The following is a 19,531-nucleotide window of genomic DNA, read 5'->3' on the forward strand; positions in this document are numbered from 1 at the left end:
AGTGGGCGATAACCGAGTGCTGACGGAACACTCTGACATTTTAAATGCAGTTTATGGATTTTATCGTACGTTATATACTGATACCCGGTATAATCTAGACTGTGCGAACGATTTGCTACGAACTACAGGTATCGACAACGTTATCAATGACGAGGACAATGTGTCCCTTACCACTGCGATCACATGTGAGGAGGTGTTTGATATACTTAAATATTCGCCTACCCGTAAGTCCCCAGGGCCTGATGGCTTGCCTGTAGAGTTTTATTGTAAATTTTGGCCTCTCATCGGTAATCAATTCACAGAAGTGATAAATGAAGTGTTGCAAGGTGTTACTGTTCCACGCGAGTTCAAAGAAAGCGTAACTGTGCTAATACCAAAGGGAAGGAACGCGACAGTTAAAGATCTCAATCAATTGAGACCAATATGTTTGATGAACTCGGATTATAAAATAATTGCACGTGTACTGAAGGAAAGACTGAGACCTCTAATGGAGAAGATCATAGGTGACCACCAAACCTGTCTCTCGGGGCGGAATATTTTTAAAACTGTTTGTGAATATAGGGATGTCTCTGCAATTTTTGCAACGTCATCCTCACCAGGAGGCCTTGCCTTTATCGACTTCTCAAAGGCTTTTGACAGGGTCAACCACTTATTTTTGTTCAGAACGTTGACCTATGTGGGTTTTAGTCAACATTTTGTCCAAGTTTTAATTAACATTGTTGAAGGCATCCAAACACAAGTGTCTGTAAATGGGCATTTCACTCCACCCATTGAAATTCGCAACGGCGTCCCGCAGGGAAGTCCTTTGTCAATGCTCCTGTATGTTGTTGCACTGGAGCCTTTACTAAGGAGACTCGATGTCGATCTTGAGGGCATCACGATATCTGGCGTTAACAACGTCACCAATGCATATGCTGATGACGTTGGAGTGGTTATTCGTAGTAACGAAGATTTAGAGAAATTAACTACGAATATTCAGATCTTTTGTGAAGCTACAGGCGCTAGGGTTAACGAGGTGAAGAGTTCGTTTTTAAATCTTAAAGGTCTTCAAGATGTCCGTTTGGAATGGGCACGCTCCGTCGATCGTCACACCGCTCTGGGTGTCACCTTTTACCGATGTCCGCTTCAGACCATGACCTACAATTGGAAGAAAGTACTGGATACAATCAGAGGAGCCACAATACTCAATCAGACCAGACATCTGAACATTAAACAACGAATCAGAATAATTAATTGGTCCATTTTATCAAAAGCTATATATATAGGTCAAATATTGCCAGTTTCGAAACCCATTGCCAAACGTATAATGAGTATCATTTGCCGATTTATATGGACAGGGAATATTTTTAGAGTAGCAGCCGGTACAGTTACGTTACCTTCCGCTGAAGGTGGCCTAGGTTTAACAGATATATGGCGGAAGACTACGGCGTTATATATAAAGAGGACCCTACAAATTATAGAAAAACATCCACATAGTATTACAGCCAGGCTGTATCGACTCCTACAGCCAGAAAATTTACGTCCACCCATAAATATAGGCGGAATTAATTATAAATTGAAATATATTCGCCAGTTCTTTTTAGAGATTAGCTACATGGACAGTATTGTCACGAATCCACAATCAAGGAATTGCAGGAAATTAATGGAACTCTTAACAACGAAAGAACATGTCAACAAAATGGAGTGCAGATATCCCGACAAAGACTGGAAAAGAATTTGGAAAAATATTAGTAATCGTGAACTGTCTTCCGACATTCAGGCAACCTGGTACCGAGTTGTTAATAACGTAGTTTCCACTAACGAAAAGTTGCACTCCATTGGTCTTAGTGACACGATTGTGTGCACCCGATGTGACGCAGTTGACACATTGATCCACCGCTTTCTCTGTGGCGGATACGCCGAAATATGGAGGGGACTCCAACGGCGGGTAGCCTTTATAACCAGAACTGTTAGTACTGAGATCAATGTTGAAAAATTACTCTTCCCCGATGGTGTTTTCTTCCCTGTCCAGAAAACCAATGCTGTGTTGTGGTTGTTTGGCAATTATGTACATTACGTTATATCTGAACACGGCAATGACCGTGTTTTAGAATACGAATTATACGAACGAGCAAAATATTATCAGATATGTACGCGCAGGGACCACAAAAAAAAACTTTTGGTAACATGTTACACATTCTGTTTCAGAGACAAGGGATTGGATAAACATCTTAATAGCCCTCGTCTACGAAAAATGTAGTCACAGGCCAAAGTAGGGGATCGCTGTTGAGGGTGAAGTACGGTGGGGACTTCGTGTGCCCCAGGGCCGCTACGGTAGCCGTGAAGGCCTCGGACAGAACCCCGAAACGGCACTGCGGCTTCACACATACTGCTGGATGAACCCCATATCTCCAGCAACTACTTTCATCTATGATGATTTTCCAGGATCTCGGTAATATCGGATGGTGGTTTCGTTGCCTACAATGCAGTGGAAGCTTCTTGCACGTGTTCCTCAGTTACAATCTTTCTATTTTTGTTTAATTTTTTTCAGTATGAAGCAAGAGTGACAATTTATTAATTCCCAAGAAGCCTTAATTTTTAAATTTTCAGTTCTACGGAGGAGAAGCCTCACATGGCGAAGAAGCCAAACATCATTTCATTTCCCTAACTGTCGCAGTAAATTTGAAAAAAAAATCAGTCTATATAGCATAGAAGCTCGCCGAAGAAGGCATAAAAGGAGAGCGAATGGATGGGCTGTGTGGGGAGAAGGGAGGCCCAAAAAAAAAAAAAAAAAAAAAAAAAAAGTGGTAGAGCACTGTTCTAATAAACCAGGCATCGGACGTTCCATCCTCACAGGAGAAAGATGAATTTTGGAAATCAGTTGCGCGTCGTGGCCGTATAGCAAACAGTATCTGTGATGACGAACAATTAGCGACAGGCGTTTTTTTTTTAAGAATTACTCTCAGATGCGATTAAGGCGAATGGCGCAGATAAAGCATTTGCCAAAGCGGTACAGCATAAAGTGGGACGAGGCAGTCTGAATTACATTTTATAGATGTATTTCTCACATATCTCAGAGCCTCTCGCGGTCGTCGTCGTCGTCGTCGTCGTCGTCGCCGCCGCCGCCGCCGCTTCTGCAGAAGTAGCAAACGGCCATCGTAGCAAATGCGGCGAGGGACGCCCTGAGTTCGATTCCGAATGCATAAAGTGTGTGGTCTTGTTTCTCAGTCTATATTTGGTCGGTCTCGTAAGAGGTTGAATGTAACGAATGGGTGGGAAAGAGCAAGGGCAGCGGCTGTGTAAAACGAAAACACAAATCCTCAGGGGTGTGAGCGTTTCGAGATGAGTCGTATACATGATATAGTTGGTCGTCAGTGACCATGTGGCCTAATGGATAAGGCGTCGGACTTCGGATCTGATGATTACAGGTTCGAATGCTGTGACGCTCGTTTTTTTCCAGTTCTGAAAAAGAAACATACCGTTTTAATGTAGCAATTGAGCAGTACGAAACCGTCTGAATGTTGCTGTTGACCATTTTTTGCTTGGAAATGCTCTTGAGCTTGAAACACACACAACAAGACCGGTGTTAACTAGCGAAATGGTCGGCAGAGTGCCGACACCGCGAGTTTTGACTGGCACTTGCACATCTAAAACAACGTCGGAAAGTAACTCGTTCGGCTTTTGAGTCACATAAAGTATGTGTGTTAATTTTGACGCCACTAGCTCTGCATGCTGTCATGCAATTTCTTTACCTCTCAGAAATGATTATGACATAAAAGTGAAGTACGTGACGAGTGTGACGTTAGGAAGACATTAGGCAGCATGGAGAGATTCTGTATGGGACCACCCAACCCAAACGAGTACTGTGTGACGTGCTATCCGGCAGGTATTCACCGAGGTAGCCGGCAAGCGCAGTCGGTAGAGCGTCAGACTTTTAATCCTAGGGTCGTGGGTTCGAGCCATTCGCTGGGCGGAGCCGAATTTTGTTCCGCTGCAGATGTAAATTACCGTTTTTCTGATTAAGGAGATGTAATGGAAATAGCAACTTTAAACTTTGCCTATGTCTCTGTCAGTCACAAGGAAACTGTATTTGAATGTGAAGGTGATTTTGTAGACATGTGTGGAAGACATGTTCTGAAATGCAAGTGTTGTTGTTTGGAGAGCACATCGGTTACGTGTCAGATGTGTAGCCAAGCAGTAATGGGTCGCCATAGCTGCAAATATTAGCCGCTAATATGATGTGTTGTCAGCTGAAGTCTGATGATGCAGACGACCGTAAGGACGAAGTACCCAAGAGTACCGCTAGGCCGCGCCTCTTTAGCTCAGTGGTAGAGCACTGTTATAATAAACCAGGCATCGGACGTTCCATCCTCACTGGAGAAAGATGAATTTTGGAAATCAGTTGCGCGTCGTGGCCGTATAGCAAACAGTATCTGTGATGACGAACAATTAGCGACAGGCGTTTTTTTTTTAAGAATTACTTTCAGATGTGATTAAGGCGAATGGCACAGATAAAGCATTTGCCAAAGCGGTACAGCATAAAGTGGGACGAGGTAGTCTGAATTACATTTTATAGATGTATTTCTCACATATCTCAGAGCCTCTCGCGGTCGTCGTCGTCGTCGTCGTCGTCGTCGTCGCCGCCGCCGCCGCTTCTGCAGAAGTAGCAAACGGCCATCGTAGCAAATGCGGCGAGGGACGCCCTGAGTTCGATTCCGAATGCACAAAGTGTGTGGTCTTGTTTCTCAGTCTATATTTGGTCGGTCTCGTAAGAGGTTGAATGTAACGAATGGGTGGGAAAGAGCAAGGGGCAGCGGCTGTGTAAAACGAAAACACAAATCCTCAGGGGTGTGAGCGTTTCGAGATGAGTCGTATACATGATATAGTTGGTCGTCAGTGACCATGTGGCCTAATGGATAAGGCGTCGTACTTCGGATCTGATGATTACAGGTTCGAATGTTGTCACGCTCGTTTTTTCCAGTTCTGAAAAAGAAACATACCGTTTTAATGTAGCAATTGAGCAGTACGAAACCGTCTGAATGTTGCTGTTGACCATTTTTTGCTTGGAAATGCTCTTGAGCTTGAAACACACACAACAAGACCGGTGTTAACTAGCGAAATGGTCGGCAGAGTGCCGACACCGCGAGTTTTGACTGGCACTTGCACATCTAAAACAACGTCGGAAAGTAACTCGTTCGGCTTTTGAGTCACTTAAATATGTGTGTTAATTTTGACGCCACTAGCTCTGCATGCTGTCATGCAATTTCTTTACCTCTCAGAAATGATTATGACATAAAAGTGAAGTACGTGACGAGTGTGACGTTAGAAAAACATTAGGGAGCATGGAGTGATTCTGTATGGGACCACCCAACCCAAACGAGTACTGTGTGACGTGCTATCCGGTAGATATACACCGAGGTAGCCGGCTAGCTCAGTTGGTAGAGCGTGAGACTCTTAATCCTAGGGTCGTGGGTTCGAGCCACACGCTGGGCGGAACGGAATTTTGTTCCGCTGCAGATGTAAATTACCGTTTTTCTGATTAAGGAGATGTAATGGAAATAGCAACTTTAAACTTTGCCTACGTCTCTGTCGGTCACAAGGAAACTGTATTTGAATGTGAAGGTGATTTTGTAGACAAATGTGGAAGACATGTTCTGAAATGCTAGTGTTGTTGTTTGGAGAGCACATCGGTTACGTGTCAGATGTGTAGCCAAGCAGTAATGGGTCGCCATAGCTGCAAATATTAGCCGCTAATATGAAGTGTTGTCAGCTGAAGTCTGATGATGCAGACGACCGTAAGGACGAAGTACCCAAGAGTACCGCTAGGCCGCGCCTCTTTAGCTCAGTGGTAGAGCACTGTTATAATAAACCAGGCATCGGACGTTCCATCCTCACTGGAGAAAGATGAATTTTGGAAATCAGTTGCGCGTCGTGGCCGTATAGCAAACAGTATCTGTGATGACGAACAATTAGCGACAGGCGTTTTTTTTTAAGAATTACTTTCAGATGTGATTAAGGCGAATGGCACAGATAAAGCATTTGCCAAAGCGGTACAGCATAAAGTGGGACGAGGTAGTCTGAATTACATTTTATAGATGTATTTCTCACATATCTCAGAGCCTCTCGCGGTCGTCGTCGTCGTCGTCGTCGTCGTCGTCGTCGCCGCCGCCGCCGCTTCTGCAGAAGTAGCAAACGGCCATCGTAGCAAATGCGGCGAGGGACGCCCTGAGTTCGATTCCGAATGCACAAAGTGTGTGGTCTTGTTTCTCAGTCTATATTTGGTCGGTCTCGTAAGAGGTTGAATGTAACGAATGGGTGGGAAAGAGCAAGGGGCAGCGGCTGTGTAAAACGAAAACACAAATCCTCAGGGGTGTGAGCGTTTCGAGATGAGTCGTATACATGATATAGTTGGTCGTCAGTGACCATGTGGCCTAATGGATAAGGCGTCGTACTTCGGATCTGATGATTACAGGTTCGAATGTTGTCACGCTCGTTTTTTCCAGTTCTGAAAAAGAAACATACCGTTTTAATGTAGCAATTGAGCAGTACGAAACCGTCTGAATGTTGCTGTTGACCATTTTTTGCTTGGAAATGCTCTTGCGCTTGAAACACACACAACTAAACCGGTGTTAACTAGCGAAATGGTCGGCAGAGTGCCGACACCGCGAGTTTTGACTGGCACTTGCACATCTAAAACAACGTCGGAAAGTAACTCGTTCGGCTTTTGAGTCACATAAAGTATGTGTGTTAATTTTGACGCCACTAGCTCTGCATGCTGTCATGCAATTTCTTTACCTCTCAGAAATGATTATGACATAAAAGTGAAGTACGTGACGAGTGTGACGTTAGGAAGACATTAGGCAGCATGGACAGATTCTGTATGGGACCACCCAACCCAAACGAGTACTGTGTGACGTGCTATCCGGCAGATATTCATCGAGGTAGCCGGCTAGCTCAGTTGGTAGAGCGTCAGACTCTTAATCCTAGGGTCGTGGGTTCGAGCCACACGCCGGGCGGAACGGAATTTTGTTCCGCTGCAGATGTAAATTACCGTTTTTCTGATTAAGGAGATGTAATGGAAATAGCAACTTTAAACTTTGCCTACGTCTCTGTCGGTCACAAGGAAACTGTATTTGAATGTGAAGGTGATTTTGTAGACATATGTGGAAGACATGTTCTGAAATGCTAGTGTTGTTGTTTGGAGAGCACATCGGTTACGTGACAGATGTGTAGCCAAGCAGTAATGGGTCGCCATAACTGCAAATATTAGCCGGTAATATGAAGTGTTGTCAGCTGAAGTCTGATGATGCAGACGACCGTAAGGACGAAGTACCCAAGAGTACCGCTAGGCCGCGCCTCTTTAGCTCAGTGGTAGAGCACTGTTCTAATAAACCAGGCATCGTACGTTCCATCCTCACAGGAGAAAGATGAATTTTGGAAATCAGTTGCGCGTCGTGGCCGTATAGCAAACAGTATCTGTGATGACGAACAATTAGCGACAGGCGTTTGTTTTAAGAATTACTCTCAGATGTGATTAAGGCGAATGGCGCAGATAAAGCATTTGCCAAAGCGGTACAGCATAAAGTGGGACGAGGCAGTCTGAATTACATTTTATAGATGTATTTCTCACATATCTCAGAGCCTCTCGCGGTCGTCGTCGTCGTCGTCGTCGTCGTCGCCGCCGCCGCCGCTTCTGCAGAAGTAGCAAACGGCCATCGTAGCAAATGCGGCGAGGGACGCCCTGAGTTCGATTCCGAATGCACAAAGTGTGTGGTCTTGTTTCTCAGTCTATATTTGGTCGGTCTCGTAAGAGGTTGAATGTAACGAATGGGTGGGAAAGAGCAATTGGCAGCGGCTGTATAAAACGAAAACACAAATCCTCAGGGGTGTGAGCGTTTCGAATTGAGTCGTATACATGATATAGTTGGTCGTCAGTGACCATGTGGCCTAATGGATAAGGCGTCAGACTTCGGATCTGATGATTACAGGTTCGAATGTTGTCACGCTCGTTTTTTTCCTGTTCTGAAAAAGAAACATACCGTTTTAATGTAGCAATTGAGCAGTACGAAACCGTCTGAATGTTGCTGTTGACCATTTTTTGCTTGGAAATGTTCTTGAGCTTGAAACACACACAACAAGACCGGTGTTAACTAGCGAAATGGTCGGTAGAGTGCCGACACCGCGAGTTTTGACTGGCACTTGCACATCTAAAACAACGTCGGAAAGTAACTCGTTCGGCTTTTGAGTCACATAAAGTATGTGTGTTAATTTTGACGCCACTAGCTCTGCATGCTGTCATGCAATTTCTTTACCTCTCAGAAATGATTATGACATAAAAGTGAAGTACGTGACGAGTGTGACGTTAGGAAGACATTAGGCAGCATGGAGAGATTCTGTATGGGACCACCCAACCCAAACGAGTACTGTGTGACGTTCTATCTGGCAGGTATTCACCGAGGTAGCCGGCTAGCGCAGTCGGTAGAGCGTCAGACTTTTAATCCTATGGTCGTGGGTTCGAGCCACTCGCTGGGCGGAGCGGATTTTTGTTCCGCTGCAGATGTAAATTACCGTTTTTCTGATTAAGGAGATGTAATGGAAATAGCAACTTTAAACTTTGCCTACGTCTCTGTCAGTCACAAGAAAACTGTATTTGAATGTGAAGGTGATTTTGTAGACATGTGTGGAAGACATGTTCTGAAATGCAAGTGTTGTTGTTTGGAGAGCACATCGCTTACGTGTCAGATGTGTAGCCAAGCAGTAATGGGTCGCCATAGCTGCAAATATTAGCCGGTAATATGAAGTGTTGTCAGCTGAAGTCTGATGATGCAGACGACCGTAATGACGAAGTACCCAAGAGTACCGCTAGGACGCGCCTCTTTAGCTCAGTGGTAGAGCACTGTTCTAATAAACCAGGCATCGGACGTTCCATCCTCACTGGAGAAAGATGAATTTTGGAAATCAGTTGCGCGTCGTGGCCGTATAGCAAACAGTATCTGTGATGACGAACAATTAGCGACAGGCGTTTTTTTTTATGAATTACTCTCAGATGTGGTTAAGGCGAATGGCGCAGATAAAGCATTTGCCAAAGCGGTACAGCATAAAGTGGGACGAGGCAGTCTGAATTACATTTTATAGATGTATTTCTCACATATCTCAGAGCCTCTCGCGGTCGTCGTCGTCGTCGCCGCCGCCGCCGCTTCTGCAGAAGTAGCAAACGGCCATCGTAGCAAATGCGGCGAGGGACGCCCTGAGTTCGATTCCAAATGCACAAAGTGTGTGTTCTTGTTTCTCAGTCTATATTTGGTCGGTCTCGTAAGAGGTTGAATGTAACGAATGGGTGGGAAAGAGCAAGGGGCAGCGGCTGTGTAAAACGAAAACACAAATCCTCAGGGGTGTGAGCGTTTCGAGATGAGTCGTATACATGATATAGTTAGTCGTCAGTGAGCATGTGGCCTAATGGATACGGCGTCGTACTTCGGATCTGATGATTACAGGTTCGAATGTTGTCACGCTCGTTTTTTTCCAGTTCTGAAAAAGAAACATACCGTTTTAATGTAGCAATTGAGCAGTACGAAACCGTCTGAATGTTGCTGTTGACCATTTTTTGCTTGGAAATGCTCTTGAGCTTGAAACACACACAACAAGACCGGTGTTAACTAGCGAAATGGTCGGCAGAGTGCCGACACCGCGAGTTTTGACTGGCACTTGCACATCTAAAACAACGTCGGAAAGTAACTCGTTCGGCTTTTGAGTCACATAAAGTATGTGTGTTAATTTTGACGCCACTAGCTCTGCATGCTGTCATGCAATTTCTTTACCTCTCAGAAATGATTATGACATAAAAGTGAAGTACGTGACGAGTGTGACGTTAGGAAAACATTAGGCAGCATGGACAGATTCTGTATGGGACCACCCAACCCAAACGAGTACTGTGTGACGTGCTATCCGGCAGGTATTCACCGAGGTAGCCGGCTAGCGCAGTCGGTAGAGCGTCAGACTTTTAATCCTAGGGTCGTGGGTTCGAGCCACTCGCTGGGCGGAGCTTAATTTTGTTCCGCTGCAGATGTAAATTACCGTTTTTCTGATTAAGGAGATGTAATGGAAATAGCAACTTTAAACTTTGCCTATGTCTCTGTCAGTCACAAGGAAACTGTATTTGAACGTGAAGGTGATTTTGTAGACATGTGTGGAAGACATGTTCTGAAATGCAAGTGTTGTTGTTTGGAGAGCACATCGGTTACGTGTCAGATGTGTAGCCAAGCAGTAATGGGTCGCCATAGCTGCAAATATTAGCCGCTAATACGAAGTGTTGTCAGCTGAAGTCTGATGATGCAGACGACCGTAAGGACGAAGTACCCAAGAGTACCGCTAGGCCGCGCCTCTTTAGCTCAGTGGTAGAGCACTGTTCTAATAAACCAGGCATCGTACGTTCCATCCTCAAAGGAGAAAGATGAATTTTGGAAATCAGTTGCGCGTCGTGGCCGTATAGCAAACAGTATCTGTGATGACGAACAATTAGCGACAGGCGTTTGTTTTAAGAATTACTCCCAGATGTGATTAAGGCGAATGGCGCAGATAAAGCATTTGCCAAAGCGGTACAGCATAAAGTGGGACGAGGCAGCCTGAATTACATTTTGTAGATGTATTTCTCACATATCTCAGAGCCTCTCGCGGTCGTCGTCGTCGTCGTCGTCGTCGTCGTCGTCGCCGCCGCCGAAGCTTCTGCAGAAGTAGCAAACGGCCATCGTAGCAAATGCGGCGAGGGACGCCCTGAGTTCGATTCCGAATGCACAAAGTGTGTGGTCTTGTTTCTCAGTCTATATTTGGTCGGTCTCGTAAGAGGTTGAATGTAACGAATGGGTGGGAAAGACCAAGGGCAGCGGCTGTGTGAAACGAAAACACAAATCCTCAGGGTTGTGAGCGTTTCGAGATGAGTCGTATACATGATATAGTTGGTCGTCAGTGACCATGTGGCCTAATGGATAAGGCGTCGGACTTCGGATCTGATGATTACAGGTTCGAATGCTGTGACGCTCGTTTTTTTCCAGTTCTGAAAAAGAAACATACCGTTTTAATGTAGCAATTGAGCAGTACGAAACCGTCTGAATGTTGCTGTTGACCATTTGTTGCTTGGAAATGCTCTTGAGCTTGAAACACACACAACAAGACCGGTGTTAACTAGCGAAATGGTCGGCAGAGTGCCGACACCGCGAGTTTTGACTGGCACTTGCACATCTAAAACAACGTCGGAAAGTAACTCGTTCGGCTTTTGAGTCACATAAAGTATGTGTGTTAATTTTGACGCCACTAGCTCTGCATGCTGTCATGCAATTTCTTTACCTCTCAGAAATGATTATGACATAAAAGAGAAGTACGTGACGAGTGTGACGTTAGGAAAACGTTAGGCAGCATGGACAGATTCTGTATGGGACCACCCAACCCAAACGAGTACTGTGTGACGTGCTATCCGGCAGATATTCACCGAGGTAGCCGGCTAGCTCAGTTGGTAGAGCGTCAGACTCTTAATCCTAGGGTCGTGGGTTCGAGCCACACGCTGGGCGGAACGGAATTTTGTTCCGCTGCAGATGTAAATTACCGTTTTTCTGATTAAGGAGATGTAATGGAAATAGCAACTTTAAACTTTGCCTACGTCTCTGTCGGTCACAAGGAAACTGTATTTGAATGTGAAGGTGATTTTGTAGACATATGTGGAAGACATGTTCTGAAATGCTAGTGTTGTTGTTTGGAGAGCACATCGGTTACGTGACAGATGTGTAGCCAAGCAGTAATGGGTCGCCATAACTGCAAATATTAGCCGGTAATATGAAGTGTTGTCAGCTGAAGTCTGATGATGCAGACGACTGTAAGGACGAAGTACCCAAGAGTACCGCTAGGCCGCGCCTCATTAGCTCAGTGGTAGAGCACTGTTCTAATAAACCAGGCATCGTACGTTCCATCCTCACAGGAGAAAGATGAATTTTGGAAATCAGTTGCGCGTCGTGGCCGTATAGCAAACAGTATCTGTGATGACGAACAATTAGCGACAGGCGTTTGTTTTAAGAATTACTCTCAGATGTGATTAAGGCGAATGGCGCAGATAAAGCATTTGCCAAAGCGGTACAGCATAAAGTGAGACGAGGCAGTCTGAATTACGTTTTATAGATGTATTTCTCACATATCTCAGAGCCTCTCGCGGTCGTCGTCGTCGTCGTCGTCGCCGCCGCCGCCGCCGCTTCTGCAGAAGTAGCAAATGGCCATCGTAGCAAATGCGGCGAGGGACGCCCTGCCTTCGGTTCCGAATGCACAAAGTGTGTGGTCTTGTTTCTCAGTCTATATTTGGGCGGTCTCGTAAGAGGTTGAATGTAACGAATGGGTGGGAAAGAGCAAGGGCAGCGGCTGTGTAAAAAGAAAAAACAAATCCTCAGGGGTGTGAGCGTTTCGAGATGAGTCGTATACATGATATAGTTGGTCGTCAGTTACCATGTGGCCTAATGGATAAGGCGTCGGACTTCGGATCTGATGATTACAGGTTCGAATGCTGTGACGCTCGTTTTTTTCCAGTTCTGAAAAAGAAACATACCGTTTTAATGTAGCAATTGAGCAGTACGAAACCGTCTGAATGTTGCTGTTGACCATTTTTTGCTTGGAAATGCTCTTGAGCTTGAAACACACACAACAAGACCGGTGTTAACTAGCGAAATGGTCGGCAGAGTGCCGACACCGCGAGTTTTGACTGGCACTTGCACATCTAAAACAACGTCGGAAAGTAACTCGTTCGGCTTTTGAGTCACATAAAGTGTGTGTGTTAATTTTGACGCCACTAGCTCTGCATGCTGTCATGCAATTTCTTTACCTCTCAGAAATGATTATGACATAAAAGTGAAGTACGTGACGAGTGTGACGTTAGGAAGACATTAGGCAGCATGGAGAGATTCTGTATGGGACCACTCAACCCAAACGAGTACTGTGTGACGTGCTATCCGGCAGGTATTCACCGAGGTAGCCGGCTAGCGCAGTCGGTAGAGCGTCAGACTTTTAATCCTAGGGTCGTGGGTTCGAGCCACTCGCTGGGCGGAGCGGAATTTTGTTCCGCTGCAGATGTAAATTACCGTTTTTCTGATTAAGGAGATGTAATGGAAATAGCAACTTTAAACTTTGCCTACGTCTCTGTCAGTCACAAGGAAACTGTATTTGAATGTGAAGGTGATTTTGTAGACATGTGTGGAAGACATGTTCTGAAATGCAAGTGTTGTTGTTTGGAGAGCACATCGGTTACGTGTCAGATGTGTAGCCAAGCAGTAATGGGTCGCCATAGCTGCAAATATTAGCCGCTAATATGAAGTGTTGTCAGCTGAAGTCTGATGATGCAGACGACCGTAAGGACGAAGTACCCAAGAGTACCGCTAGGCCGCGCCTCTTTAGCTCAGTGGTAGGGCACTGTTCTAATAAACCAGGCATCGGACGTTCCATCCTCACAGGAGAAAGATGAATTTTGGAAATCAGTTGCGCGTCGTGGCCGTATAGCAAACAGTATCTGTGATGACGAACAATTAGCGACAGGCGTTTTTTTTAAGAATTACTCTCAGATGTGATTAAGGCGAATGGCGCAGATAAAGCATTTGCCAAAGCGGTACAGCATAAAGTGGGACGAGGCAGTCTGAATTACATTTTATAGATGTATTTCTCACATATCTCAGAGCCTCTCGCGGTCGTCGTCGTCGTCGTCGTCGTCGTCGTCGTCGTCGTCGTCGTCGTCGTCGTCGCCGCCGCCGCTTCTGCAGAAGTAGCAAACGGCCATCGTAGCAAATGCGGCGAGGGACGCCCTGCCTTCGATTCCGATGCACAAAGTGTGTGGTCTTGTTTCTCAGTCTATATTTGGTCGGTGTCGTAAGAGGTTGAATGTAACGAATGGGTGGGAAAGAGCAAGGGGCAGCGGCTGTGTAAAACGAAAACACAAATCCTCAGGGGTGTGAGCGTTTCGAGATGAGTCGTATACATGATATAGTTCGTCGTCAGTGACCATGTGGCCTAATAGATAAGGCGTCGGAATTCGGATCTGATGATTACAGGTTCGAATGTTGCCACGCTCGTTTTTTTCCAGTTCTGAAAAAGAAACATACCGTTTTAATGTAGCAATTGAGCTGTACGAAACCGTCTGAATGTTGCTGATGACCATTTTTTGCTTGGAAATGCTCTTGAGCTTGAAACACACACAACAAGACCGGTGTTAACTAGCGAAATGGTCGGCAGAGTGCCGACACCGCGAGTTTTGACTGGCACTTGCACATCTAAATCAACGTCGGAAAGTAACTCGTTCGGCTTTTGAGTCACATAAAGTATGTGTGTTAATTTTGACGCCACTAGCTCTGCATGCTGTAATGCAATTTCTTTACCTCTCAGAAATGATTATGACATAAACGTGAAGTACGTGACGAGTGTGACGTTAGGAAAACATTAGGCAGCATGGAGAGATTCTGTATGGGACCACCCAACCCAAACGAGTACTGTGTGACGTGCTATCCGGCAGGTATTCACTGAGGTAGCCGGCTATTTCAGTCGGTAGAGCGTCAGACTCTTAATTCTAGGGTCGTGGGTTCGAGCCACACGCTGGGCGGAGCGGAATTTTGTTCCGCTGCAGATGTAAATTACCATTTTTCTGATTAAGGAGATGTAATGGAAATAGCAACTTTAAACTTTGCCTACGTCTCTGTCAGTCACAAGGAGACTGTAATTGAATGTGAAGGTGATTTTGTAGACATGTGTGGAAGACATGTTCTGAAATGCAAGTGTTGTTGTTTGGAGAGCACATCGGTTACGTGTCAGATGTGTAGCCAAGCAGTAATGGGTCGCCATAGCTGCAAATATTAGCCGGTAATATGAAGTGTTGTCAGCTGAAGTCTGATGATGCAGACGACCGTAAGGACGAAGTACCTAAGAGTACCGCTAGTCCGCGCCTCTTTAGCTCAGTGGTAGAGCACTGCTCTAATAAACCAGGCATCGGACGTTCCATCCTCACAGGAGAAAGATGAATTTTGGAAATCAGTTGCGCGTCGTGGCCGTATAGCAAACAATATCTGTGATGACGAACAATTAGCGACAGGCGTTTTTTTTAAGAATTACTCTCAGATGTGATTAAGGCGAATGGCACAGGTAAAGCATTTGCCAAAGCGGTACAGCATAAAGTGGGACGAGGCAGTCTGAATTACATTTTATAGATGTATTTCTCACATATCTCAGAGCCTCTCGCGGTCGTCGTCGTCGTCGTCGTCGTCGTCGTCATCGTCGTCGCCGCCGCCGCCGCCGCCGCTTCTGCAGAAGTAGCAAATGGCAATCGTAGCAAATGCGGCGAGGGACGCCCTGCCTTCGATTCCGAATGCACAAAGTGTGTGGTCTTGTTTCTCAGTCTATATTTGTTCGGTCTCGTAAGAGGTTGAATGTAACGAATGGGTGGGAAAGAGCAAGGGGCAGCGGCTGTGTAAAACGAAAACACAAATCCTCACGGGTGTGAGCGTTTCGAGATGAGTCGTATACATGATATAGTTGGTCGTCAGTGACCATGTGGCCTAATGGATAAGGCGTCGGACTTCGGATCTGATGATTACAAGTTCGAATGTTGTCACGCTCGTTTTTTTCCAGTTCTGAAAAAGAAACATACCGTTTTAATGTAGCAATTGAGCAGTACGAAACCGTCTGAATGTTGCTGTTGACCATTTTTTGCTTCGAAATGCTCTTGAGCTTGAAACACACACAACAAGACCGGTGTTAACTAGCGAAATGGTCGGCAGAGTGCCGACACCGCGAGTTTTGACTGGCACTTGCACATCTAAAACAACGTCGGAAAGTAACTCGTTCGGCTTTTGAGTCACATAAAGTATGTGTGTTAATTTTGACGCCACTATCTCTGCATGCTGTCATGCAATTTCTTTACCTCTCAGAAATGATTATGACATAAAAGTGAAGTACGTGTCGAGTGTGACGTTAGGAAAACATTAGGCAGCATGGAGAGATTCTGTATGGGACCACCCAACCCAAACGAGTACTGTGTGACATGCTATCCGGCAGGTATTCACCGAGGTAGCCGGCTATTTCAGTCGGTAGAGCGTCAGACTCTTAATCCTAGGGTCGTGGGTTCGAGCCACACGCTGGGCGGAGCGGAATTTTGTTCCGCTGCAGATGTAAATTACCGTTTTTCTGATTAAGGAGATGTAATGGAAATAGCAACTTTAAACTTTGCCTACGTCTCTGTCAGTCACAAGGAAACTGTATTTGAATGTGAAGGTGATTTTGTAGACATGTGTGGAAGACATGTTCTGAAATGCAAGTGTTGTTGTTTGGAGAGCACATCGGTTACGTGTCAGATGTGTAGCCAAGCAGTAATGGGTCGCCATAGCTGCAAATATTAGCCGGTAATCTGAAGTGTTGTCAGCTGAAGTCTGATGATGCAGACGACCGTAAGGACGAAGTACCCAAGAGTACCGCTAGGCCGCGCCTCTTTAGCTCAGTGGTAGAGCACTGCTCTAACAAACCAGGCATCGGACGTTCCATCCTCACAGGAGAAAGGTGAATTTTGGAAATCAGTTGCGCGTCGTGGCCGTATAGCAAACAGTATCTGTGATGACGAACAATTAGCGACAGACGTTTTTTTTAAAAAATTACTCTCAGATGTGATTAAGGCGAATGGCGCAGATAAAGCATTTGCCAAAGCGGTACAGCATAAAGTGGGACGAGGCAGTCTGAATTACATTTTATAGATGTATTTCTCACATATCTCAGAGCCTCTCGCGGTCGTCGTCGTCGTCGTCGTCGCCGCCGCCGCCGCTTCTGCAGAAGTAGCAAATGGCCATCGTAGCAAATGCGGCGAGGGACGCCCTGCCTTCGATTCCGAATGCACAAAGTGTGTGGTCTTGTTTCTCAGTCTATATTTGGTCGGTCTCGTAAGAGGTTGAATGTAACGAATGGGTGGGAAAGAGCAAGGGGCAGCGGCTGTGTAAAACGAAAACACAAATCCTCAGGGGTGTGAGCGTTTCGAGATGAGTCGTATACATGATATAGTTCGTCGTCAGTGACCATGTGGCCTAATGGATAAGGCGTCGGACTTCGGATCTGATGATTACAAGTTCGAATGTTGTCACGCTCGTTTTTTTCCAGTTCTGAAAAAGAAACATACCGTTTTAATGTAGCAATTGAGCAGTACGAAACCGTCTGAATGTTGCTGTTGACCATTTTTTGCTTGGAAATGCTCTTGAGCTTGAAACACACACAACAAGACCGGTGTTAACTAGCGAAATGGTCGGCAGAGTGCCGACACCGCGAGTTTTGACTGGCACTTGCACATCTAAAACAACGTCGGAAAGTAACTCGTTCGGCTTTTGAGTCACATAAAGTAGGTGTGTTAATTTTGACGCCACTAGCTCTGCATGCTGTCATGCAATTTCTTTATCTCTCAGAAATGATTATGACATAAAAGTGAAGTACGTGACGAGTGTGACGTTAGGAAAACATTAGGTAGCATGGAGAGATTCTGTATGGGACAACCCAACCCAAACGAGTACTGTGTGACGTGCTATCCGGCAGGTATTCACCGATGTAGCCGGCTAGCTCAGTCGGTAGAGCGTCAGACTCTTAATCCTAGGGTCGTGGGTTCGAGCCACACCTGGGCGGAACGGAATTTTGTTCCGCTGCAGATGTAAATTACCGTTTTTTCTGATTAAGGAGGTGTAATGGAAATAGCAACTTTAAACTTTGCCTACGTCTCTGTCAGTCACAAGGAAACTGTATTTGAATGTGAAGGTGATTTTGTAGACATGTGTGGAAGACATGTTCTGAAATGCAAGTGTTGTTGTTTGGAGAGCACATCGGTTACGTGTCAGATGTGTAGCCAAGCAGTAATGGGTCGCCATAGCTGCAAATATTAGCTGGTAATATGAAGTGTTGTCAGCTAAAGTCTGATGATGCAGACGACCGTAAGGACGAAGTACCCAAGAGTACCGCTAGGCCGCGCCTCTTTAGCTCAGTGGTAGAGCACTGCTCTAACAAACCAGGCATCGGACGTTCCATCCACACAGGAGAAAGATGAATTTTGGAAATCAGTTACGCGTCGTGGCCGTATAGCAAACAGTATCTGTGATGACGAACAATTAGCGACAGGCGTTTTTTTTAAGAATTACTCTCTGATGTGATTAAGGCGAATGGCGCAGATAAAGCATTTGCCAAAGCGGTACAGCATAAAGTGGGACGAGGCAGTCTGAATTATATTTTATAGATGTATTTCTCACATATCTCATAGCCTCTCGCGGTCGTCGTCGTCGTCGTCGTCGTCGTCGTCGTCGTCGTCGTCGCCGCCGCCGCTTCTGCAGAAGTAGCAAATGGCCATCGTAGCAAATGCGGCGAGGGACGCCCTGCCTTCGATTCCGAATGCACAAAGTGTGTGGTCTTGTTTCTCAGTCTATATTTGGTCGGTCTCGTAAGAGGTTGAATGTAACGAATGGGTGGGAAAGAGCAAGGGGCAGCGGCTGTGTAAAACGGAAACACAAATCCTCAGGGGTGTGAGCGTTTCGAGATGAGTCGTATACATGATATAGTTGGTCGTCAGTGACCATGTGGCATAATGGATAAGGCGTCGGACTTCGGATCTGATGATTACAGGTTCGAATGTTGTCACGCTCGTTTTTTTCCAGTTCTGAAAAAGAAACATACCGTTTTAATGTAGCAATTGAGCAGTACGAAACCGTCTGAATATTGCTGTTGACCATTTTTTGCTTCTAAATGCTCTTGAGCTTGAAACACACACAACAAGTCCGGTGTTAACTAGCGAAATGGTCGGCAGAGTGCCGACACCGCGAGTTTTGACTGGCACTTGCACATCTAAAACAACGTCGGAAAGTAACTCGTTCGGCTTTTGAGTCACATAAAGTATGTGTGTTAATTTTGACGCCACTAGCTCTGCATGCTGTCATGCAATTTCTGTACCTCTCAGAAATGATTATGACATAAACGTGAAGTACGTGACGAGTGTGACGTTAGGAAAACATTAGGCAGCATGGAGAGATTCTGTATGGGACCACCCAACCCAAACGAGTACTGTGTGACGTGCTATTCGGCAGGTATTCACCGAGGTAGCCGGCTAGCTCAGTCGGTAGAGCGTCAGACTCTTAATCCTATTGTCGTGGGTTCGAGCCACACGCTGGGCGGAGAGGAATTTTGTTCCGCTGCAGATGTAAATTACCGTTTTTCTGATTGAGGAGATGTAATGGAAATAGCAACTTTAAACTTTGCCTACGTCTCTGTCAGTCACAAGGAAACTGTATTTGAATGTGAAGGTGATTTTGTAGACATGTGTGGAAGACATGTTCTGAAATGCAAGTGTTGTTGTTTGGAGAGCACATCGGTTACGTGTCAGATGTGTAGCCAAGCAGTAATGGGTCGCCATAGCTGCAAATATTAGCCGGTAATATGAAGTGTTGTCAGGCGAAGTCTGATGATGCAAACGACCATAAGGACGAAGTACCCAAGAGTACCGCTAGGCCGCGCCTCTTTAGCTCAGTGGTAGAGC

The 19,531-nt window shown here is 45.6% G+C and overlaps 4 non-coding genes across 4 annotated transcripts; all 4 read left to right on the forward strand.

The window, feature by feature from the left end:
• Positions 1 to 5,399: 5,399 nt before the first annotated feature.
• Trnak-cuu (transfer RNA lysine (anticodon CUU)) lies at positions 5,400 to 5,472 on the forward strand. The gene has a single exon. It is a non-coding gene; the product is annotated as a tRNA-Lys (tRNA).
• Positions 5,473 to 6,922: 1,450 nt separating this feature from the next.
• On the forward strand, positions 6,923 to 6,995 carry Trnak-cuu (transfer RNA lysine (anticodon CUU)). The gene has a single exon. It is a non-coding gene; the product is annotated as a tRNA-Lys (tRNA).
• A 4,472-nt stretch (positions 6,996 to 11,467) lies between these two features.
• Positions 11,468 to 11,540, forward strand: Trnak-cuu (transfer RNA lysine (anticodon CUU)). The gene has a single exon. It is a non-coding gene; the product is annotated as a tRNA-Lys (tRNA).
• A 7,556-nt stretch (positions 11,541 to 19,096) lies between these two features.
• Positions 19,097 to 19,169, forward strand: Trnak-cuu (transfer RNA lysine (anticodon CUU)). The gene has a single exon. It is a non-coding gene; the product is annotated as a tRNA-Lys (tRNA).
• The last annotated feature ends 362 nt before the right edge of the window (positions 19,170 to 19,531 follow it).

Source organism: Schistocerca gregaria, chromosome 7 (genome assembly GCF_023897955.1).
Source record: "Schistocerca gregaria isolate iqSchGreg1 chromosome 7, iqSchGreg1.2, whole genome shotgun sequence".
Classification (NCBI taxonomy): domain Eukaryota; kingdom Metazoa; phylum Arthropoda; class Insecta; order Orthoptera; family Acrididae; genus Schistocerca; species Schistocerca gregaria.